Source organism: Ochotona princeps, chromosome 26 (genome assembly GCF_030435755.1).
Source record: "Ochotona princeps isolate mOchPri1 chromosome 26, mOchPri1.hap1, whole genome shotgun sequence".
In the NCBI taxonomy this organism is placed as follows: Eukaryota; Metazoa; Chordata; class Mammalia; order Lagomorpha; family Ochotonidae; genus Ochotona; species Ochotona princeps.
This window is the reverse complement of record NC_080857.1, coordinates 16,768,331-16,787,647: the sequence shown is the minus strand read 5'-3', so window position 1 is coordinate 16,787,647 and position 19,317 is coordinate 16,768,331. Positions and strand designations below refer to the sequence as shown.

Below are 19,317 nucleotides of genomic sequence, written 5' to 3'. Positions count from 1 at the left end.
GACTTGAACCCAGGCTCGGTGATGAGGGATGCAGAGATCCAAGTAGCCTTGAACTGCTCTCCCAAACTCCACCCCACATGGGGTTCTTTGGACTCTGCAGCCCATCGAGGACTGGAGAGGTCTCCTACTCTCTCTCTCTCTCTCTCTCTCTCTCTCTCTCTCTCTCTATCACCTGGCAGGTGAGGCTAGGAGTGCCTCCTGATAGGCGTGCAGATGTCTGTGGTAGTAACAGTCCTAGGAATTGCTCCCCCTGTAAGGTTTGCTTTCTACTTTCTTGGGGTGGAGGTGCGGTGCAGCTCAGAGAGCAGGGTGAGGCTCTGGTTGCGGTGAGCTTGCCCCCACTGGGAGACACAGTCACCACCAGCCCACCTGTTGGAGCTCTGCACTCTGCCCTCATGCCAGCTGCTGTAAGCACAGCAGGGCGACAAGGACCGTGGCAGAAGCACTTCCACCATCCTCATCGCTCTGACAGCTCCAGTGGCAAGCAGCTGCTTGCCTGGTTCCCGAGGCACAGTCGTTGCTGAACCTGGCCTCAGTGCTGTAAGGGCAGGTAGGGAGGGCTCCCTGGGAACCGCATGGAGCCAGCTGGTGGCAGAGAAGAGGGGACCCCGCACTGGAAGGAAATGGGGTTTGTGGCTTCTCTGCTGGGACCCTCGTTTCTTCAGGTTCCCATGGTCTCTGTGTCCCTACCAGCCAGCAGAGGCAGGACCAGCCCCAACTCTAACCCATGAGGCAGAGAGTCGGATTCTGGACTGAGATGCCCTATTGGCTGGCCTTCCGCCTGTCCAGTACCCTGATTGACAGCTGGGCATGGTAACACTTCCAGATGGGTGAGAGGGCCCTGAAAACTTGTCAGGTGTTAGTACAGACCGGAAGTGTAACCCCTGGAGACTGTTGTCTACACAGGAGAATCTGTTCCCTGCTTCTGTGGGACAGTGAGCTTGTTGCCACTGTAGATTCTTGTCTTTGCGTGGCTGGTCTAGGGCCCCCGACCAGGCTTGGAAGACAAGCCAGCTGGCCCTCCCCAACTGACACCATGCTGTGTGCTGGCCCTGGAGGATCTCCCGCTCTGCCAGCTACCTGTATGCTGTACTGTGTGACATATTCGGCAGGAGTTGCACCCCATGGGTTGCCAGTGTGTACTGGTACAGGATGCCTTCCGGTGGGCCTCTCTTGCCCAGCTACCCTCGTATCCCATGACCTCTCTTCTCTGCTTCTTCTTGGGAAGCAGCTGCTGGAAGAACCATTGGGCTAATGGGTATTAAGTGCTGGACACTCTCTGCCCGGAGTGTCCAGGTACGGGAACCCACATGGCATTCAAGCCACAGGCAGCTTCGGGCTGGTAAATGCTGGAATGAAAGCGCTTGGGGAAAGTGCTGGACTTTGAGTGACATCAGCCACTGTTACTGCCCTGTCCTGCTGAGCTGGGCTGGGCTGGGGGTCGGGGACTGAACACTTTTTCCCAGGAGGGCAGTGGGCGAGGTGCTTGCTCGCACACCAGCATGGATGGCATCCATGGGAGTCCATGTGCTTGCACAGGCATTGGCTGGATTTGCTCCTACAAGGCAGGGCTGAGGTTAGGGTTTGAGGCCGCTCAGGAAATATGATGTTTCTTGGCTCTGAAGCTGTCTAAACTGCCCAGGATTAAGCAAGTGAGTGTTGTGCAGAGTGCCCTGTGATCAGATCCCTTGCCTCTGGGTTACTAGGGCAGGATTGGCACCTACACTGCCATGTTCTTCTTGGCAAAGCAACTTTGGTCCTGGGTCTGAGACACACAAGGATAGGCAAGGCAAAAAGGGCAGGGGACACCCTAGTGACTTCCTGCCTTCTCCTGGCCATTAGTAACATCCTCCAAGTGGAAAATGAAACATAATTCTGCTTGGAAAGCCAAGACGAGGTCCCCAGGATTCCTGGGCTCCCCCCAATGCCTTCCTCACACCAAGTGTGACTGGCAGAGCTGGCCTGGGAATGGATGCAAGGGGCACAGCTCTGTGTCTGCAGGCTGTGGCTCCTGCCAATCCAGGGCCTCTGATGGCCTCAGAGGACCAAGGGCTGGCCAGAAGCCAAACTGTCCCCTCCCAATCCCTGACTGTCCTGGCCATAGCAGGTGGCCCAAGGGACAGGAGCCTTCTTCTCAGTCTTGACAGTGGCCTTGGTAGGATTGAGTCTATTCCTTCAAAAGCTTCAGGTCCTTGATGACCTGGAGAGGAAGGGGACATTTCAGAACCAGGGGTGGTGTTTCTAGAGTAGGCAGACTGGCCCTCAGGACAACCCACATGCTGCTGTTGGGCAGGGGCATTTGGGACCGGGGCCTCCTGTGCCCTGGCCTGGGAACTCTGATACCAGGAGAGCCACAGCCCAAACCCAGAGTCTGGCCGTGACCCCAGTACCACACCACTGCTTCATGTGCGGGGTCATTTCTCCTCTTCCTCTTCTTTTTTTTTAAGATTTATTTATTAATTATTGGAAAGGCAGATTTACAGAGGGAAGGAGAGACAGAGAGACCTTCCATCTGCTGGTTCACTCCAAATGGATGCTTGTCTGAAGCCAGGAAGCAGGAGCTCCAGGTCTCTCATGTGGGTGCAGGGTCCCAAGGACTTGGGCTATCCTTTACTGCTTTTCCAGGCCATAGGCAGGGAGCTGAACTGGACGTGGAGCAGCTGGGACTTGATCCAGTTGCCACAGGCGGAGGCTTAGACTGTTATGCTGTTGTGCCAGCCCCAATGTCGTCATAACTTTTGAATCATCGCAATGCCCCACAGACGATATGTCGGATGGGGAGGCTGAGTCTTTGAGGGGTTGCAATGAGGGACAGAGTGCATCTGGCCATGGCTGGCCTGTTTCCCTGGGGAATCTGAGGACTGTCGCCAGCGCAGCTCGCGCATCCCAAGCTTAACTCTGCTGCTGTTGGTTTTGCTGAAGTTGCTTAAGACAGAGAGGCTTGGAAGTGGAGGTCACTTGTGCCTCGTCTTCTGCTGTGTCTGGGCAGGGCGCCCAGAGCTGGGGCAGCTGAGGCTCCTGTCACGAGAGCCAGATGCAGAGGCCACTGCAGCCCCGCCTGAGGGGCTCAGCTGGGCCACAGGAAGGAGACCCAGGCCGTAGGCTCCTTGCAGCTCAGGCCCGGCACATGCAGGCTGCCCTGCATCAGGTGGCCAGGGTGGAGAGCGACAGGAAGCCCTTGACCTAAGTCACAGAGCCGTGGAGTTGGGGAGCCCAGCCTTAGGGCTCTCTTGAGCAGGTCTTAGGGGGGCTTCTGGCACCATGGGCCATGAACGTTCTCTCCCTAGACATCCTAGTGATTTTGCCAGTGTCCCTGCATGCTTTGAGCCTGGCACTGACCTGTCCATGCCTCCCCGGCTCTCCGGGGCCTGCCCTTGAAGGTTCAGCTGGTCAATTCAAGCCACACGTCCTCCTCTCTTCATATTGGAGGGAGGGAGGATGTGTCTGATCACCTGGAAGTTATCACAGAATTACACACACTTAGCCTTTCTCTTCCCCTCACTTGCCCCCTGCATCACACTGCTCTGATAGATTCCTGCCCGCTGCACAGGACTGTCTGACCCACCATCTCCTCCCATCCCAGTCCCTGTTCTCATCTCTCTGGCCCTCCACCACCACCTCTACCGTGAAGCCCTCCTAGGTTTCAGCCAGAAGAGATCTCAAAAGTTTTCAGTGTTCTTAACCACAGGAGTCCATCACTTCTGCTGGACAGTGAGCTCATCCTTTGGCTTACCCAGGGTTCACTGAATGCCGGTCACACACACGTGGCCTCTGGTAATTCACGGGGAGAGGGCAGGGAGGCAAGGGAAGGGATAATGACAGCTGCTTGAAGATAAGAACATTCTACTGTGAGGGCAGCAGGAAGCGCAGGAGCATTCCAGCCAGACAGGAAAGGTGGAGCTGCACTCACTCTGTGAACAGTGTGTTTGCGAGTTCACATCTAGGTGCGTGCCCGCCAGGAGAAACTACACCTGTGCCTGAGCTGATCTAGGGCAGCGTGGCTCGTGGCATGTGAGGCCTGCGATATCCACAGTAATGGGATGAGCGGCTGAAACTGTGACGTTACACTGCTGATAAAATCTGCATCACTGGGGAAAGTTGTATCATGTAAATTATACATCAACTAAGCTGTTAACGTTTGTATACACACATATTCTGTATTGGTACGAATAAATCTCAGAAGTAGTGTTGCCAAGAAAAGGAAACTTCAAAAACAATGCCATTAGTAAATGTTTAATTTTAATAAAAGTCACAGAATAGTACGACCTGGGACAGAGGTGCAAGCACAGTGCAGTCTCAGTCAAGTTCATGAATGGAGAGAGGAGGACCAGAGGTTGAAAGGGGGCAGGGCGTGGCTTCTGATCTGCTAGAGATACCCTATCTAGAAGAAGCTGAAACAAAAACAAAAAAAACCTAAAAACACCTCTGTGTTCAGTTGGTTTTCTTTTCTCTACTGTTTTTGTGTCCAGTTCTCAAAATTTGAGAATGAGATGTGGGAGGAAAGGTGCCGAGTTCTCCCTGGGGACTTGGGGAAAGAGGCAGCAGGGGCAACAGCCAGATTAGGGGTACGGGAGTCAGGAGCTGGAGGTAGGGGTGTTCTCAGCAAGGACACCCCACCAGCAAGGGCTGCTGTTTGTGCTTCTGAAGTGTTGGCCGGGTGACTTGGGCTCGTCAAGCTGCCCTCTCCCACCGCCTTCTCGTCCCTGACCTGATTTTAGTGCCTCTGTTTGCAGGCTGCTTGGATAGGAAATGGGATCCTGGGCAGCCGTCATGTGTAATTTGATGATGTTTTATTATTAATATTTTGTAAAATCTAGCTGATACAAGAAAGATTTGGGGGGAGGAAGCAAGCTGGCATATGACATTGTAATGGGGAGAACTAGAGGAAACAATTCTTCAGGGATGTTGGCCAGGACCATTGTCAAATCCAGCTGCAAACCAGCTGAAAGGATCGTGTGCCAGGAAAGTTAAATCATCAGTTTGACTCCAAGAAAATTAAAGAACCCAAATAGACCGGAGTGAAGCTGAGTGTTAAATTCTCCTTCCAAAAAACTCCCGGTTTAGTCCAGTTTTTGTTAAATCTTCAAAGAAAGAGAACTCCTGTTATCTAAATGGCACCAACTATACCAGATCACAGGAAGCAAAGACTCCCAATTATTCTGTGAAAACAGTGTGCCATTGATGCCAAAGCTTGATGACAGCACAGAAAAGAGAAAAATCTACTAAAAAAAAAAACACCCTCCTGTATGAATATTGGTGCAAAATTCACAAATCAAATCATAATAAATAGAATCATACAATGTGATATTAAAAGATAAAGTAGTATAAGAAAGTTGAGCTATGAAACATGTATTGCATTTTAAAAATGTGTTTATTCATGTATATACCACACTTGAGCTTGGCCAAAAGGCCGAGAAGCGATTATTCATGTATATGAAAGGCACTTACAGAAGAGACACACACAGAGAGAACGTCCATCCTTCTGTCTTCTTATTTACTTCTCAGATGGCGGCAACAGGCAGGACTGAGACAGGAAAACAAAGTAGTCAACTGAAAAAGCTGTTAGAAATCATGGAAGAATGTGTTACTAGCTCCTTGGCACTTGGGACAGGGTCCAAGACAAAGCAGTGATGCTTGTGAGTGACAGAGCTGAGGCACAGATCCGTGGAGGAGAGCATACTTTACAGGCAGTGACAGTAACAGCAGTCTCCAACATCTAGTGGTTCCCCTGAGTTCCTACCTCTTTAACTGGAGCCCACCATGTGATCTATTGGGAGAACATTGTATATATGCTTGGAAGAATGTGTATTCCTCTGTTGGTGAAGTGTTCTGCATGTATGTTAGATCCAATTGGTCCATGATGTTGTCCAATTTCTCTTTCCCTATTGTTTTGGGCTTTGTTGGTGGCGTTACTGGTTTGTTTGTTTGTTTGTTGTTTTTGTTTTTAGAGACTTGTTTTTGAGTGTCAGGACTAGAGAGAGGAAGACAGATTATCAATTACTACTTCTCTGAAGATAGTCACAGTGGTTAGTGCTGGGCTAGGTAAAACCCAAGAGCTTCTTCTGCATCTTACTACAGGTGGCAGGGATCCAAAAGCTCGAGCCATCTTCTGCTGCTTTTCCCAGGCCATTCGCAGGCAGCTGGGTGGGAAATGGAGCGTCCAGCACACAAACTGGTGTCAATGTGGGATGCCAGCGTTGGCGGGTGATGACTTTACCGTTATACTACATCATCAGCCCCCTCTGCTTTCTTATTGATCTTTTCTCTATTGGTTTTATTCATTATTGAAAGTGAGATATTGAAATCTCCTGCCGCTATTGTGTTGCTGTTTCCCCCTCACTTCCATGTTTGCTTTATATATTTGGGTGTTCTGTTGTTAGGTGCATCTGTGTTTAATCTTCTTGTATCTTCCTGATGCATTAATCCTTCACCGTGATTTCATCTCCTATGTCTATTGTGGCAGGTCTTGACTTGGTTTTTTTTAAAGATTCATTTATTTTTATTGGAAAGGCAGATATACAGAGAAGAGGAGAGACAGAGAGGAAGATCTTTTGTCCGATGGTTTACTCCCCAAGTGGCTGCAACGGCTGGAGCTGTGCCAATCCAAAGCCGGGAGCCAGGACCTCTTCCAGATCTCCCATGTAAGTGCAGGGTCCCAAGACTTTGGGCCATCCTCGACTGCTTTCCCAGGCGACAAGCAGGGAGCTGGATGGGAAGTGGGGCTGCTGGGATTAGAACCGGCGCCCATATGGGGTCGCGGCGCATGCAAGGCGAGGACTTGAACCACTACGCTATCGCACCAGGCCCTTGATTTGTTTTTTAAAGATGATCACTGCTGACCATACTTACTGGCTGTCATCTCTTTTGTGCTCCTGCCACAATCTCTGAGACTAGTTATTGAGGATGAACAGACATTTATTTGACACATAGTTCTGGGGGCGGGAAAGTCCGGGATGGAGGAGAGGCATCTGGTGAGGGTCTGACTGCTGCAGCAGAACATGATGAAAGCATCATGTGGCAGAGCTCTTGCTCAGGAGAGGAAAGGGGGCCAAACTGGCTTTTGGAACAAATCCAGTCCTGGAATAGCAGTGTTAACCCATCTGTGGGGTCACAATCCTTGTTATCTAATCACTTCTTAGGTGTCCCACATCTCAGTGCTGTTGCATTAGAGATGAAGGTTCCAACACGGATTCCAACAGGGAATCCGTTTCAACTGTAGTAGTTCCTATGGGCTGGGGACATCTTTCTCCATTCTTTAGCTTTCAGCCTAGGTGTGTCTGTAGCGAAGGTGAACCTCAGGAGAAAGTGTGTAGTTGCTTCTCTCTATACTCTTTACCTGGAAGAAACTCATTTAATTCCTATACTAATCCTCAGAATATGGGACGGCTGTTATCCCCGTTTTTAGACAAGGAAACTGAGGCACCTGAAAGGTAGATCCTTATCCTTGATCCAGGAAAGGTGATGTTTGAGCCACGATCTTGACCCTGAGTTTATTTACTTTGTACCCACCCTATTACACAGTTAAGATGGGATTTTGCATCTAGGAGGAAGGGACACGTGGCAAATGATTCCTTCCAATAGGGCTTGAGCACAGCTATCTAGCCTATCGAGGGAAGCAATAGAACTGGGCCCTATTATTGTCCTTACCACAAAGTAAGTTCTAGATGCAGTGAAGACCAAACAAAAATAAAGAAGAAAATCCGGACAGTTCTGGTAGAAACTACAGACAAATATTTCTATGATCCTTAGGAGAAAAGGCTTTTAGGCAAGTCTGAAAATCAAGAAGTTATATGAAAAACTAAGACTTTTGATTGCAGAAAAAGCTGATATTTCTGCAAGCAAAAGCGGCCATAAATGAAATCGAGAGTCAGTATTGCAGTGCTGCAGGTTAAGCTGCCACCTACAACGCCAGCATCCATGTTGGTGTGCGGTGCAAGCCCGAACTACTTTACTTCTGACCTAATTCCTTGCTAATGTGTCTAGGAAAGCAGCAGCAGATGTCCACACAGGAGACCAGGATGAAGCTCCTGGCTCTAGCCTGTCCAGTCCTGGCCGTTGTGGCCATTTGAGGGGAATGAACCAGAGGATGGGAGATGTCTCTGCCTTTCAATCTGCCTTTCAAATAAACTAATAAGAAAGCTTTTTTAAAAAAAGTTAATTGCTCTAATTTGGAAAAACTTGTTAAAAATCAGTAAGATGAATTAGGAAAGGACATCAACCAGAAGTTCACAGCAAAATAAATGTAGAGGCCAACCAATCCATAAATATGAAAGCACATTGAGACAGGGGCTATTTGTCAATTCCCATACTGGCAAAGTCTGAAGAACAGCCAGTGCAGCTTGCTGTAGGAGACAATGAGGTGTGCCTGCATTGCAGAGCCAACCGGTCCACCGTCCACCGCTTGGCAACAGCAATGTGGCGATCTTTGTCAGTTTACAAGCACATAACCTGCAACATGAGAACAGCGCCTGCAGCAAACAGCACACATAAGTGCAAAGAGAAACCACTCAAGACACTGCTGACAGTTTGAGGTAGCAAAAAGGCGGAAATAGCATCCCTGTGTACCAAGAAGGATCAGTTCACATGGATCACAGGGCGTCGTTCAGCAGAACCTGCTCAACTGTGAAAGGAAGTGGGGTTGGTCTGCCTGCCAGGGCAGGGTGCTGGGGATGTGTTCCTGGATTGGTTTAAAACAAAGAGGCAGACATCGATCTTTCTGGCCTATGGATATTTCACCTATGTTTTTGGAAAAATTCTAGGAGAAAATGTGACCAGGACCCTTGACGTTGTTTGTGGTTAGGATTAAGGCAGTGGTCTGGGCTGGTAGGAAAAGGCATGCTAGATTTTCTTTTCTCTTGTGTTTTGTGGAAGAGTTTCATTTATTTCCTGCAAGCATGTTATTTGCAAAATGTAAAAATCATTTTTAAAAAGATCTGCTTTATTTGAGAGAGAGAGAGAGAGAGAGAGAGAGAGAGATCTTCCATCTGCTATTTCACTCCCCAAATGACTTCAGCAGCTAGGTCTGGACCAGGCTGAAGCCAAGAGCCCAAAACTCCATGTGAGTCTCCCATATGGCTGGCAGGGGCCTAAGTTCCTGGGCCAACCTCTGCTTCTTTCCCAGGCATATTAGAGGAAGCTGGATCAGAAGTGGAACAGCCGGATTCCCACTGGTGTTCCTCTGGAATGACCACTGGGCCATGATGCTGGCCCCAGATTTAAAGAATCTTTAAGGGGACTAACATTATGGCATAGTGGGTAAAGCTATCATTTGTAGCACCATATGGATGCTGCTTTGAATCACAGCTGCTCCACTTCCTGAGACCTGCATTTGTAGCAGGCCCAACTCTCAGATGACTCAGAAGAAGGTGGCGGTTGGCCGCCTAGCTCTGTCAGAAACATCCGTGTACCTGGGCCACCAGGAAGGAATGGGCTGCTGAGCTCACTGGGGGGTCAGGAACAAAGCTGACACTGGCAAATCCACAGCGGGAATCTGTCCGTGGGGCCTCTTAAGGCCAGCAAGGGTAAACAGCTTACCTACCTACCTGGCTCAGGCACTTGCCAGCCTGGATTTGGAGGTGGGGGCAAACTGGTGGGCTCATGGACACCCCTGGAGTGCCCCTCTCCCCAGCAGAGCTCCTCGGAGGCAGGAAGCTGCTGCATAGCCTGTGCTTGGGGAGGAGCCGCAGGGAGGACTGGGATCAACCCCCACCTGCGCTGACAGTGTTCCATGTCCCTGTGTCACAGAGCTTTGAAGGAGCCAGGCCGGGGATTGAGGCAGCTCTCCTGGAGGCCTGATCAAGAGGAGGAAGGCCCGGTCACAGCCCATCAGCCTGCACCTGTGCACCAGGTGGGTGCCTCTGCCCGCTTCTGGCCATTAAGGTAAGCCCTCCCATGAGCCCAGGAAACATGGCCATCCTGGCTGCCTGTCCAGCCTGTACCTCCTCCAGTCAGCACTAGGTCAAAGGCCTTCCCCAGCCCCTCTCTTTCAGCCCCACAGCCTGGCAGCAGAAGGAGTGAACAGGGGACGCCTGCTGCTCTGCATGGGGTACTGTCCAAGACAACCCTGGGAAAGGCTGGAAAACTGGCTGACTTTGATTAGGAAGCCCTCAGCCCTTGGAGACACCACCCCCTGGCTGAGTTCCTAGTTAGGTCTTCCGAGTAGCTCTGCCCAGCTGCAGCTGACCCTGGCTTGGGGACTTGGGATGGTCTCCTGACTCAGGCAAGGAGTAGGACTCATAGCATCATCTTTGTAGAACATCGGCACTGCGAGGCCCGTTGGTGACAGGTTCAAGCTACGGTCCCTGATCCTTCTTAATCATTACTTGTAACAGCAGTGGCCTTTTGGATGTCGCAGCTGACCATCTCAGGAGAGTTGAGAGTGGCTGGCTTGGGTCTAGTGGCTCAGATACTTGAGTTCCATGCTGTAGGACACGGATTCAATTTGCTCCTCTGCTGCTGGTTCCAGTACACCCTGGAAACAGCAAGTGGTGATGGTTTAAGTCATTGTGTCCCTGCCACCTGCTTGGGTGACCTGAATTGAGTCCCCAGCCCAGGGCCTTGGAAGGCTTTTAAGGAGTGAGCCAGCAGGTGGGGGAACTCGCTGCTTCTCTCTGCCTTTCAAGTAGATGCATTAAATACACACACACACACACACATACACAATTACCCAGCACAGGGCTTCCCTGGGTTAAGCTGCCTCCCGTCTGCTCGGCCTGAGTCAGTTTCTGCCCTAGCCTCCTTCTCCTCACCTTCCTCTACTGTCACTTCCTAACATTGCCCCTTGCAAAGGAGGCATTGACAGCGATTGACCTCCCAGCATTAAAGCCAAGTGTGCATCCCCCCGTGGCTTTCTTTCCCACGTAAGTCGTTAAATAAGTTGATAAATAAATCTTTGCAAAGGGACGTGATAATGCAGGTGGCTTTTCTGGAAGGAAATGGGAGCCAAGAGAAAATTTCTCACTGTGAGCATGTCTGAAATTTCTCTTGTGTAAAAGAGGAAGCCATCCTGGGTGGGCCGCTGGCCAGGAACATTGTGCCTGTTGCTATTGTCAACAAAAGGAATCTTGGGTGTGGCTCTTCTCCGTGCACAGTGCCCGACATGCACGCCATTCTGAGAATGCCCCGCTCCTTGCCTGGGAGAGCTGCCGAGGGCAGGGAGCCTTGGCCACGGGCTGTAGTTCCCTGCCAGCCTTTGGCCATGCTTGCTGTCCCCCGCCCACCACCTTCTTCCCCCTGTCCAGATGGCAGTGAGAGGGCGTGCTGAATAACCCCCAGCTCTAGACCCAGCTCCGCCACCCGTGAGCCTGCTCAACTCAGTGCACTTGAAAGAGGTGGGCAACAGAAACATGAAATAAAAATGAAAGCTATGATCTGCAAAGTGCTGGAAACAACATTGATTTCCCAGAGAGTGCTTTGTGCATTAGCTCAGAGTGTAACAGAAGCTCACACTCCTCCCAGTCATACTCTGCTGCCTGCTAAAGACACAGGGCAGTCATCTACTCCCCTGCTCTACAGTCATCTTTGGCTCCCTATTGCCTTGTCAGTGACTGCACTTTCATTTGCTTTTGCAGGGCCTTGATGGCAGAAACTGTATGTTGTTCATGTTGCATCTAATACAGAGTCAGCAAGGGTTATGAGCGTGAGGCTTCCGCCATCCAGACAGGTGAGCTGGCCTCCTCGGGGATGGGTGTGGTTTGATCCATGGGCATACCCAGGTACAGGGTGACAGGTAGGCACACCGGGATGGGGAGAGTATCTTCCTTGTGACTTGCTGGGACTGCAGATGCAGTAAACCGTGTGAGCCTGCTCTCTGATGCCTTCAGGCCAGACAGCACATAGGAACTCATTGTCCTCAATAGTTGTCACTGGGAGGTAGCCAAAGCCTGGACTCACACAGCTCAGCTCTGGTGGGAAGCTTGAGGCTGGCAGGAACTGCCCCCCCTGCACAGGGCACTCCACACCACCTGCATGGCAGTGCTTCTGCCAAAGAGAGGCCACGCACTGCCAAGGAGTGAGTGGGGACTGGAGCAGTCAGTGCTGCTGTTGGAATGGCTCTCCATGCTGGGGAGTCCTGGCTAAGTCACTGAACTTCCCTGAGCCTCCATTTTCCCACCTGTGAAATGGTGAAGCTATCACCCCTTTATTTATTTTTAAAGCCTTACACATTTGTTTGAAATGAAAAGATAGAGAGGGAGAGATTGAGAGAAAATCTTTCATCCATTTCAGTCCCCGGATGGCTACAACAGCTGGGACTGAGCCAGAACGAGTTTCTCCCAGGTCTCCCGTGTGAATGGCAGGGACCCAAGCCCTTTATCCATCTTCTGTTGCTTTCCCAGGTGCTTTAGCACAGAGCTAGACTGGAAGTGGAGCAGCTGAGACTTGAACCAGTATCCACTGGCATTGTAGGCAGGAGCTTAACTCACTATGCCATAAAGCTGGCACCACTTTATAAGGTGGATGCAAGACCTAAAAGAAACGAAATGTGTGTAGTGCAGCGGGGATGGCGCTTGCCAGGAGCAGGTGCATGGTCCAGTACAAAGCTGCCCTTCCAGGCTGCGAGTGGAGCTGCCTCAGTCCTATACTCCACACCTTATCCTCACTGTAGGTCTCCTCGCCTGGCCTCACAGCAAGATGCAAGAACGAGGAGGTGTGGTTGGCTGGGGAGAAGCAGAGGAATCTTGGCCAGGTTGAGGGGCACACGAAAGGAGACAGCAGCATCTGGTCTGGTTGTCTTAGAAACTTTCCCACTGAAAGCCTAGGATGCCCCAAGCCTCGGAGGCCAGGAGAGAAGTGGCAGGGAGGGGACCAAGTAGACGGAGTTGGTCCCTTGCAGGCTGGTGGACTTTTTATCCCTCTCATTCATTAAACACATGATGGGATGGGCATTTGGCATAGTGGTTAGGATGCAGCTTGGGGCAGCTGCAGCCTGGATTGGAATCCAACTTCCTGCTAAAGCACATGATGGGAGGCAGCAAGTGCACATGGGAGAACTGTGCTGAGTTCTGGGCTTTGGGCTTTGTCCTAACACTGCCTTGGCTGTCACAGGCATTTAGCCAATGGACAGAAAAACTCTCTGTCTCTCAGCATCTCTCTGCCTTTCAAATAAATGAAAAAAAAAAAAAAAAAGAATGAATTTGCTCTGAGCCTAGGCCCTAGATATTCAGTCCCTGCCGCACATGGGGCAGGTCCTTCACTGTGGTGGGTGTGGGGACTGGCAGCGGCAGGCAGGGTGAAGTGTAGCAGGTGGAGTCAAGTGTGGTGCCAGGGAAAGCAAAGCTGGGACAGGCACGGGGAGTGCTGCAGAAGGGAGTTGTTGCAGCTGCATGGGGAAACCTCCAACATTGGAGCCAATATTGGAGCCAAATGGTCTGTTTGTTTCTCTTGAGAGTCTCTTAAAAGGCCAGTGCTCAGGATTGGAGGCTTCCGTGTGCTTCTAGGACAGGAATGATCCCCAAACCCTTCCAGTCCCAGTCCAAAACTCTCTGATCGATGTCATCCTTCGCCTGAGATTCAGAACCCCATGGCTTGGCCCCAATCTGCCCGGTGGCGCACCAGACCCTGCTCCCCTACCTCCACAGCCAAGCCAGTCTGCCTGCCATTTCTGGAACATTCCACTTTCTGTTTCCCTGCTCCACCTATTTGCCCCTCTGCACAGACCTGCCCCTGTTCCAGTTTGGTTTCTGTCCAGGTAGAGAGCCCATTTACCTAGGAGCCTGCTCTGATGTGGGGCTGGGGTCCCCAAGTCCCACGCCTTGGCTTATGCCGTTTCCACCACCATGTGCTTCCTGGAACTTGGCTGTTGGTTTAGTTGTGTGATCTGACTATCTGAGTAGAGGCAGGACTCTGCAAACTCCACCCCTCCTTGCCCTATGCTGGCCCATGCAAACGGGAGGGGAGGGAAGAGGAGGAAGGGGAGGTACATTGGAGAAGCCGGGGAAGGGGAGGCAGCCATGTGTTTCCTGATAGGCTGGCTTTCTGTCCAACCCAAGAGCGCCTACTGCTCTCTTTAGCATTCCGGTCAGTGCTGCTGTGGATCTGACTAGAACACTTCTTGCTGCAGCTGGGCTCTCCTTTGGTCTGATTCCACCCTCTGGATGCAGGTTGATATTGCAGTCCTCACTTGGCCTGGATCAGAGCCACTTTCCTGGCCCTCACCCCGGGGACAGGGACAAGGTCTCTGGCCTGGGGAAGCCAGCTCACCCCACCGCCTCCAGAGCCGCTGGGAGCTGGTGAGCCACGGAGCTTGCACCACCCTCACCTCTCAACTTGGTCTTCCTGCTGGGCTAACCCTGCATCACAAGCAAACCCACATACCGAATTCCCACCACGATGGCCCCTGACTCCTGGGCCTCTTGCGTTCCTGTCTCTGTGCCTCCTTCAGGCCCCGTAAGGCCACAGGAGGCTGACTTGCAGCCTCTGCCATCTGACTCACTGCAGGAACAGCTGTCAGCCAAGATGCCCGAAGCAGCCAGCATGGCTCCCATTTGGACAGATGGGCCCAGCGCCTAGGGTCGGACTCCACTCTGGCCTTCTCTACCTCTGCTGTCTCTGAGGAGGCATGCGATTCTCTTGGAGGTTGGGGGAGGCTCTAAACTCCCCCAGGCCCCACCACCTGCCCTGCCTATCTCTGGGCTTTGTCATATGCCTGGTCTCCCACTGGGAGGGCCTGCCCTGTCCTGCTTTGATTGGGCGCCGCTGTCTAGGCACTGTCTAAGCCGCCTCTCCATCCCTGTGTAGCATCATTAAGAGCTTCTGCCTAGCAGCTGGCTTGCAGTAAGCCCTTTGCAGAGTTGCCTGAGCCTACTTCACCTCCTCCAGGCAGCCTTTCTGGATCCCCTAAGGTCATTGTGTGTGCTCCTTTGTGCCTCCAGCACACTTTGAACTTGTGCTGCCCCTCTTCGCCTGCTAGAATCTTGTGTCCTGGCTGGAGGCACCTGAGGGCACAGAGAACAGAGTCAAGGACATCATTTGCTGAGTACATGATTTTGTGAGTGACAGGTGGCAAGTGGGAGACAGGATTGAGCCTGCCAGGGCAGAACTTTTCTGGGGCGGATCCTAAAATATCAGGCTGCCCACACCGAGGACTGGGGGCTGGCTACGGGGCCAAGGAGCAGGAGCTTCCATCCCCTGCTGCGTGGTCTACAGCAGAGATCCACAGAGGCTGGGGCTCAGGCCAGCAGCATCAGCATCACCCGGGAGCCTGTTAGAATTCTGATGCTCTGGCTATACCTGCACCTGCTGTAGCAGGACCTCCAGGGTGGGGCCAGCCAGGCGCAGAGTAGTGTCTCTGAGATCCAATGCTCTGGTGTTTCCGAATGACTCATATCTGCTTTGCCATAAACCCAACTCAAAGGGGGAGGGGCTTCTCTGCTCTGCCAAAGGCTCATAGGAAGCACCACCCGCCCCCCGGCTGGGTTCCCGGCGCCCAGCTCCCAGTGTGGACCCATACCCCAAGCTTGAGACGCTTGTGCAAACAGGACACTCCTTCTTCAGAAAACCTGGGTTCCTTCTCCTTCCCAGGCAGCTCCAGATCGAAGAGCGCACAGCTGCCACAGGCCTGAACCTACCTCATGTCCGCTGCCACTGGCCAGCATTCTCCTGAGGCAGGCCCTACAGCAGGGGTCCTAGGGCAGGCTTCTGGATTGTTAGGGCTACAGACGCATAGGCTCACACCCCCTGAAACACACAAACACATGCATACACCATGTATACCTCTCACCATACACATGTACATACACATAGACAAGTATGTACCTCAAAGCACACAGGCACCCCACACCCACATTATAGTCACCCACACATGCCCAGCACATTAATGTGCCCCCAAACATACACAGATACACACACACAACACACTGAAAACACACAAGCACAAGTTCATAGACTCAGTCTATTTGCTTTTTCTTTTAAAAATTCTTATATTTAATTGAAAGGCAGAATGATAAAGAGAGAGATCTACCATCTTACGATTCTCATGCCCTACATGGCCATAATAACCAGGGCTGGGCCAGGCCGAAGCCAGGTGCCAACAAACTGCCATCAGGAGCTCTAGCTAGGCTCTCACGTAGGTGGCAGGGGCCCAAGCACTTGGGCCATCTTTTGCCTCTTGCTCAAGCACAGTAACAGGGAACTGTATTAGAAGTGGAGCTGGGACTCGAACCATGCTCCAACATGGACTGCTAGTGGCCCAGATAGTGACTTAACCCAGTGTTCCAAACACACAAGGAAACAGGAAGGACAAGACTGGGTGAAAATGTGCCCATTTTCTAGGGCAGCTGTGATGTAATGAGCACAAGCTGGGTGGCTTAAAGCAACCAAGATGGGTTCTCATTCAGTTGTGGAGGCTAAGGTCTGGGGTCATGCCATGGGCAGGCCGGGCACCCTCTGCAGCTCCATCCCAACTCCTCCTTGGTGCTCGTTGGCTTGTAGCTGCATCTCTCCAGCCTCTGTGTCATAAGGATGCCAACTGCTGAGTCCAGAGGCCACTCTAAACTGTTTTGAACTAATCACATCTGCAAAGACCCTAGCTCCAAACCAACTCATGTCCTGTGGATACACACGGACCTGTATTTTGGAGGAATGTAACTCAGCCTGGTAAAGCTACACATCATCAAACACACAGGCCCTAAGGCAGTCAGGTGCAGGCACACAACAGATACACACAACACTTGCAAGTACATACATTCACACACGTGCACACATCACACACCCATAACTCATACATACATACATGCATCCTCACAACACACACATGCAAATGTATGTACCTGTGTAATAAGTACACATATACACACTAAACACACAAACACCGCATGCATACACATGCAACACAAACACATGCATGCAAATGTATACATTGTGTACCTGTATACAACGTACAAGCACATGCACCTACATGCATACACACATATACACACCACACACACACCTTGCAGATGAAGACTTGAGATCTCCAAGGGAGGGAGAGGTCCTTGATGTCAGCCCCTTTGAGTTTGGGGTTTGCTGTTTGGCTTTGTTTGAATGGTTGGATATGCACACAGTACAACATTCAAAGGGAAAAGGAGGGTTACTAAAAAGTCTCCCCCACCCTGCTCTGTGGCCACCTCCTCTCCCTCCCAGGCAGCTGCGACTGTCAATGACTTCCTGTGAATCCTTCCAGAGAAATCTAGACCCAGGCTGGTGCGCACATGGAAGTGGCCTGTGCCATGTGTGTGCTCTGAACCTTGCTCTTGTGCTTGGCCATGAATCTGTACACTTTTGTGCTGCATGAGGTCTCCATGCCCTGCCTGTGTGTCCTCTGAGGGCAGGGCTATATGCTGTTAATCTTTGTCCCACCATCCACCCAGTTCTTAGCATGGTGTAGCAGAGCAAGTGTTGGGTTAACACTGATGCTATGTGGACATCCGTGAGCCATCAATAGCTGGTTGGGTTGGAGTGGGACAAGGACTCAGCCTCTGGCTGCAGGGCCCGGATTGATCAGAGCCTGTTACTGGCAGCAGCAGGTGATGGGCCAGAAGACCGCTAGAAGAGACTGCCTCTTTGCCCCCTGTTGCGGCATGGGCAACCTTGATCCTGCCTCCAGCTGGAATAACTCTGCTGTCAGTCTCTTCCACTACTACACTCATGTGACCCTCTCTCCTGCTGGCTGGCACCCTTTGGCCTTCTGCAGAAGAACCAGTGGGTGGAGACTGGGGAGAGGCATGCTGCTGGCCTCTTCACCCCCAAGGACATGCTGATGGTAGTCAAGGGAAGCATTGTCCAACCCTGCAGGCTGGAGGCCCAGTGGAAACTTGTTGCCATGGAGATGAGAGTGTCACTCATTGTTGGGCTGAGGCTTTGCCGCTTCTAGTGTTTTGCTTAGAAATGAGATAAATGTGCCCCATTTATCTGTGTTTTGTGTTGTTTTTTTGTAAATCAATATTGAAGCAGAAGACCCAGTCCAAGATTTTGCCATGTCCTCCATCCACAGGATTTGAGCTAAACCCTCAGACATTGGACACCCAGGGTGGTGTCAGCCAGCCCCTCCCTTCCTGTGCCCATCTGCAGAAAAACAGGCTTAAAGGGCAGGGACTGGAAGATCCTTGCTAGCCAGGGTTCTCTTGCTGGAAGGCAAGGGGCCTGTGAGTCCCACCCCTGCCTCATTGCCTTTCTTTTCTCTTTTCACCCAGTATTTAAAGCACTCCGTTTTGCTCAACATGGCAGACAAAATGATCAGTAATAATCCAGGCCCTGCCAGTTAGGCCCTCCCCCTCGGGTGGAGGCATCACCATCTGCTGCGTCATCCAGATACTGGGTACGAACCAAGTGGATGCTGCTGAGCCAGTGTTGGGTGCTGCGCGCTGGTGCCCTTTCTTAGGGTTTGCTGGGAATGGGCGCACCTGATCCTTGCAGTATGGCAGTTGCCATTCATGTCTCGATTTCACCTTGTGGGGCAAAGTGGGAAAGAAGGGAGGAGCTAAGGAGCTGAGCCAGCAGTGGGCAGGCTGACCTGTTATCACACTATGTCTTAGGCCATAGGCAGCCCTGTGCAGCGGCTGCCAGGAGGCATCACTGATTGAGTAGGAGGAGGGCAGTTGGTGACAGGAACATGCCCCTGGCTTTCCAGGCAAGACCTCCAGTGGCCTGGATGGCTCGAGGTCAAGCTTTGGTCTTCCTGTCCCTGACCCCACCAGGCCCTGAGGACAGGGAAGGAAGTAGCATTTAGTTCAGTGCTTGACTTGCTTGCTTTTTTTTTTTTTTTGTAATATTTTATATGACATAGAGAGAGGGACAAAGAGAAGTAGGGCGGGAGGGACCTACAGTTTTACTGCCCAGATGGCTGCAACAGCCAGGGCTGAGCCAGGCTAACGCCAAGAGGCAAGAACTCCCTTCTGGTCTCCCATATGAGAGGCAGGGGACAGAAAAACTTGTGCCGTTTTCTACTGCCTTCCCACAATGCGTTAGCAGGGAGCTGGATCAGAAAAAAGGGCAACTAGAACTCAAACCAGCATTCTGGTATGGGATGCAAGTGTTGCAAGGCGTGGCTTACCACCACAATACCAGTCCCTGCTTCCTTTTTATATTTAAAACTTCATCTATTTATTTGAGCTTCAGAGAGAGAGAGAGAGAGAGAGAGAGAGAGAGTTCCTATCTGCTGGTTCATGCCTTAAATGTCTGCAGTGGCTCCATCAGGAACTGAACGCAAGCGCTGGGAGTTCAGTCCATGCGGGTAGCAGGCCCCAACCACCCAGGCCATCATCACCGCCTCCCAGGGTATGCTTTCACAGGAAGCTGAGATTGTGTGCATAGCTGGAATTCAAGCCAGAACTCAGACCCAAG

General features: G+C 51.6%; 1 protein-coding gene across 4 annotated transcripts in view; it reads left to right on the top strand.

Annotated features, from left to right (window-relative positions):
- TMEM63C (transmembrane protein 63C) overlaps positions 1-19,317 on the top strand; it is a 58,513-nt gene that overhangs the window by 5,071 nt on the left and 34,125 nt on the right. For 3 of the 4 annotated variants that reach the window (XR_009244283.1, XM_058655579.1, XM_004584375.2), the window contains exons 2-3: positions 9,747-9,879; positions 11,571-11,662. The gene's annotated coding sequence lies outside the window, so the exon portion shown is untranslated. The remainder of the gene's footprint in view (positions 1-9,746; positions 9,880-11,570; positions 11,663-19,317) is intronic. The other variant, XM_058655580.1, reaches the window with a different exon arrangement.